We start from the raw sequence: 6,000 nt of genomic DNA on the forward strand, positions 1-6,000 counted from the left end.
CAAGGCACCAACCTGCACATCGATGGAGGAGGAAACCATGCAAGGCACCAACCTGCACATCGATGGAGGAGGAAACCATGCAAGGCACCAACCTGCACATCGATGGAGGAGGAAACCATGCAAGGCACCAACCTGCACATCGATGGAGGAGGAAACCATGCAAGGCACCAACCTGCACATCGATGGAGGAGGAAACCATGCAAGGCACCAACCTGCACATCGATGGAGGAGGAAACAATGCAAGGCGCCAACCTGCACATCGATGGAGGAGGAAACCATGCAAGGCTCCAACCTGCACATCGATGAGGAAACCATGCAAGGCTCCAACCTCCAGCTGTTGTACCGCCCACTCTATCCCTGAACCACTGCCGCCCCCAAATAAATTACCTTCACTTTCTTTCTCCAAGTCTGCAACCTGGAGCTCTGTAGCATCTAGTCTGCTCTGGTGGTCTTCAGCGTAGCCCTCTGTAGCGTTCAGCCTGGCCTGGTGGTCTGTAACCTGGAGCTCTGTGGCATCCAGCCTGGTCTCTGTGGCATCCAGTCTGGTCTCTGTGGCATCCAGGCTGGTCTCTGTCACGTTCAACCTGGTCTGGAGGTCTGCAACCTGGGACTCACTCTCACTCACTTTGGCAGCCATTACTGAAAACAATATCACAGATACATGTATGTTAACTAATTTTGTGCCACTGACCAATAAATAAATAATAATAATAATAATTATAAATAAAATATGTAATTTGTTTATTTCTGTTGATAACCGAGCTCAGTCGCCACCGTCTCAATGACCCTCGGTTGCTAGGTGACCGAGTAAACATGCAGGAAATAAGCGGAAGTAAAATCTGTAATGTGGATGGCAGAAAATCCACCAACAAGGACAGCGATTCTGGAGTTGGACTTATGGAGGTTTGAAAATCCTCCTTTCAACTGTTTTGCACTGTGAATATATTTGCAATCCCATAGTTGGAACGGTGGGGCGTTGCTATAGGAACCGGGCCAATGTTAAAGGCTTCCGTAGGCATCAACCATTATATAGACGGAGTATAGACGAATTCAGAAACGGGTCTCATGGTCGCAGCTTACGTATTTCCTGTAGGTGGAGCCGACATAGATGCGGTGTAAACAGGCATCTCTTCTACTACATTGAATGGTAGAGTGACTGATGTTAGTCTGCTCAAATGTTACTCTTTTACCTGCTCTTTACTAACACTAACTTTACAAAGATGCCCAGAACATCAGAATTAACCTGTGTAGTTTATGACTGCTCCAACAGTAGTGGCAACATTCAACTTTTTGGAGAAAAACGGGATGTCAAAAATTACACCGCGGTGGCTGAGACCAGAGCCATAGAGTAATGGTTGAGACGAAGCAGTGAAAGGTCCTGAAAGATACATAACGTCAGTCTTACCCAATACCCAATCTTTATGTTGTATGAACACAAGGCTGCTGTACTTTATACCTCATACTAAGCATTTAAAGTATGAGGGAGTTGGCACAGTTAGAGGAAAAGTAATTGTTAAAGGGTTGGAAAATATGCAGTGGTTCCGATATTATATCATTATTAATTTTGAGGTGTTTTATGGAGCTTTTATTGTTTTTATTAAGAAAGTGATTCAATTTATCCCAAAACTTTGGGGTTATGGAAGTCATGTCTGAAGCTATTTTATAGTGATCTGATTCCTTGTTTTAGTTTTGCATTGGTTTCTGAGAAGTTGGTAATTTTGCCAGTCAACAGGATTTTTGGTTGTGCGATGTTTGAGCCAGGCTTTATCCCTTTGTTTGTATAGGTTGAGTAGTTGTGATCTGATCCATGGTAGACGTCTGCCTTTTACTCTGAATGTTTTGAAGGGTTCATGTTTGTCAATTACACTGGTAACCTCGGAGTGGAAAAAGTTCCATGCATCCTCAACATAGGGAATTATTTTAAACCTATCCCAGTTGATGGCAATTAGATCGTTGTTAAAGCTGTACGCATCGATATTTCTGGCGTGTCTTACTTATATTTAGGGGGAGACTTTGGACTTTATTTTCCATACACAATAAACAATGGTCACTTAGAGCATCAGACATGACTCCTGAATTTAGAATCCTGTCAGGATTATTGACAAAAATCCAGTCCAGCAAGGATGAAGACCCACGATAATCAACCCTTGTGGGTTCTGAGATTAACTGAGAGAGATTTAAACTGGAGAATATGTTTTTGTCGTTGGAGGAGGCGTGGCTACACCAAATCACCAAGGATTATCAATTAATTTTGTCTCCCCAGGGAGTTGATGGTTGACAGAATACAGTTGAGTAAGCTGGGGCAGAAGAGGGCCGGATGTTTCCAATGATTCAATGTTTGTTGTCGTGAAACATGAGATTAATGAAAAGGCATTCAAAGTGAACAGGATCTACAGTAGGGGTGAGACGCTCAGAGGTTAAATTAGAGTGGCTTCCCCACCAGCTCTAGTAGGCCTATCCGCTCGATATAAAACAACGTTTTCAAGAGAGAGAATCAGACGAACACGACAAAAGCACAGACAGATAAAGAGCATATCAAATCGAGTAAAACTGGATATTGCCTGAGAGAGGACAAATAGAGGCAAAATAATATCAAGAGGATATAGTAATAATGATAATAATAGAGAGAATAAAATAAAATATAAATAATGAAATAGAAAAAGGAAAAAGGAGACAAAATAAATAAAAAAATAATCTTGTCGCCTGCATTCATTCCTCCAGCAGCAAAATGCCTTTTTGATCAAAACAACCTTTATTCACGCCCATACAGCGCCGTCGCTACGCATACGCACAATACGTAGTGTATAGAAACACGCCGAGGGTGGCAGCACCAACATTATGCGTAGGGCAACCAAATCAGCGATGTCCCTGGGCCCAGAAGGACAGCGTTGATGTCTCACGCTTACAAAATGTTTCGGGTGAATTTAAACACAGCCGCTTTGTTGTTGTGGTAGTAGTATTGTGGGCGTGCTGGTTCGAATGCACGTGTATGCTTGGTAGGTATTGATGGTGACGTAATTAAGATATGTATCAATGCCGGGTTATAACTGGCTTTTGATGGTGACATAATAAAGATAGGTTTCAGATTACATACATGTATACATACAGACATTACCTTTAATTCACCCGACACTGAAACATTATGTCGCCATCGACAGCCAGTTATAACCCGACATTGAAACATATCTTAACTAGAAAATAGGATAGGACTGTGAGATGTTTGGCAAAATGTTTAGGATTAATATAAACATGTTTTTGAGGAACCTGTTGGTGGCGCTATAACAGGCCAATGTGAAAAGGGTGGGATATATTCCTCAGCCTAGTACGAAAATGTGTGAAAGATTTCACGTAAATTGCATGCTGCGTTCATGATTTGAGGCTTTTGTTCAAAACGGGGCAATCTTGCAAACTGTGAAAGCCAATTATAGCCAATTAGGATGGAATATGAAATATCGGACAGATCCGACTTGAGCACATGACCATAGAGATACTGTGTAACGATTTGTGAGATTTCTGGACAGAATCTGGAGGAGTAATATAAAAAAATGTGTTTTACAAAAGTCGGCCTCCTGGTGGCGCTATAAAAGGCAGATGCGGAAAATGCAGGTCAACGGTTTGTCCTTGGCCTCTAGGGAGTGTGCATGCAATGTTTCACGCAGATCGGTGCAGTTTTAGGTACAAAATGTGAAAAGCTGCCTCATGGTGGCGCTATAACAGGCCGTTCTGGAAAATGTGGGGCAGAGGTTCATCGTTGGCATCCAGGGAGTGTGTGTGCAAAGTTTGGCATCGACCGGGTTAACGGTGCCGGAGATTAGCTGGTAACGGACGGACGGACGGACGGACGGACGGACGGACGGACGGACGGACACACACACACACACACACACGGACGGAGTGCAAAACAAACTCTCTCCCCATGCCTTCGGCCTGGTGGAGACAATTACGTCAGTAATTACTTAATAACATCAGTATATATACCCAGTGTCGGGAAAGTTCTTTTTTTTATGAACTAGTTTAAAAATTAACTAGTTCCGTTCATAGTTCATCATTCAAAATTTTAAATCGTTCATCGTTCCAAAAAATTAACTATTATAGTTATTTTTCCTTTTTTTTCTTTGTATTATTGCCAAAGCCCATAGCTCCCTCCATAGCCATATAAAACCGCAGACTTTATACCAAATGAAGTCCAAACCTTAAAAAAACAACTTTGGGATTAAGAAAGTACAGTTGGAGGCCATCGATATTGTCCTTTTCTTTTTGCTGAGGTTTGCGTGATCTGCGCAAAAGGACAGTTAACCCATTTTGGGCGGGAACCCCTTTTGGTGTTTTAAACATTGTTATAATTTAGCTATTGAAAAATAGCAGATCTACAAGCTCATAGCGCGCCACCAAGTGGCGCGCTACGAGCTTGTAGGTCTGCTATTTTTGAAAAATCTTGAAAATATTTAGGATTTAGAAGGATTTTTTTAAATTTTGAGGTCAGGCCTAAATGGGTCAAATGATAAGGGACAATATCGGTGGCACCCAACTGTAACAACTTTTACAATATCTCCATTATCCATTACCATTATCCAAATTAATTTCATTCAAATCATTTAATTTTTTCTAAATTTTACAAAAATTGCTCTTTTGCAATGTGAAATGCCACCGAATTCTTAATAATGTTCCTTGTCTTTATTGGCACACTTGTGAAAGCTACATGCTTTTATTAAAGTTTCTGAATGTTCTCAGTTCTCAGAGCCTGCATATCCGCATGCTGAAAACAGCTGATCTACAAGCTCACAACGCACGCATGTCACTCACGCACACGCACACGCACACACGCGCGTGTGCGTGGCATGCGTGCGTGCATGCGTGTAAACAAAGAAACAAACAAACATGAATCTATACAGCACTGATGCTTTTGCTGCAAACAAGTCTATGAAGGTGAAAAAGTGAAATCGGCAACAGTTTTATACAATATGTAGTCACTGGTCATCTCTCAGCTAAGGGGTCCTTACTAAACAACTAAATGGTGTATAAGGAAGGAAGGCCATGCAACTTAAATGCACAGTGGATTATTTATTTAGAAGGAAGATACAGCAGAACAATGTACCAACCAGTAGGACATGAACTATAACTGCTTCCCAAACAGTGCAGGGTAGGGGACACATTTCTCTTTATTTAAATAAATCATTACGATATTCAAATAAAATGACATTATTTCCTAAACTTTTTCTAAATTATTATTATTTCAAATCTTTTTCAAAAAACCTTCCCAAAGCAAAGATTTTCATGAACTAAAAACAAACAGTAATAAATGAAGAAAGCTAAATCAATTAGAAAACACATTTTTAAGTAGTGAAAATAGCGATCTACAAGCTCACAACACAGCATGAAGCGACATGTTGTGAGCTTGTAGATCTGCTATTTCACAAGTTTGGGTCCCGGGAGAAATCACATTTCAATTTTGCGTCACAGCCTAAATAGTTTGGGAACCACTGAACTATCTAGGATACAATCAAGACCATATACAATTAGGCAAAGACATTTCACTTCAAAATACTTCTGGGGTCATTTTAATGTCTACTCTGGGCTTTTGTGTTTCACCCCAGGCCCAGTCCGCTTTATAATTTATGGGAAGTGTCATGAATATTAAAATGAATAAAAAATCTCTAACTGAATCAAGCAACTTAAAACTGTCTGCAGGGTGAAACACAACAGTTTCCTATACACTAGGTTTAATGTTTGTCTTTAGTTCAATGTTTGTTTTGTAAACACCATTGACAATGAAGGGAAAATTTACGTCATAATGTGTCATTTACGTCATATTGTCTCTTTATTGTTAATGGCGTTTAATGTTTGTGTTTGCACCGTTTGTTTTATATCACAATTACATCACCCAATCAACATGAGTTAGACTTTAATATATTAGCGCCCCTCACTTCACACGGGTGTGATTTTTTAAAAGTGAAATCCCCCTTTAAGTCTAATTATGAAAGAAAGGCAATAAAGGCTTCT

Source organism: Electrona antarctica (genome assembly GCF_951216825.1).
Source record: "Electrona antarctica genome assembly, chromosome: 12".
In the NCBI taxonomy this organism is placed as follows: Eukaryota; Metazoa; Chordata; class Actinopteri; order Myctophiformes; family Myctophidae; genus Electrona; species Electrona antarctica.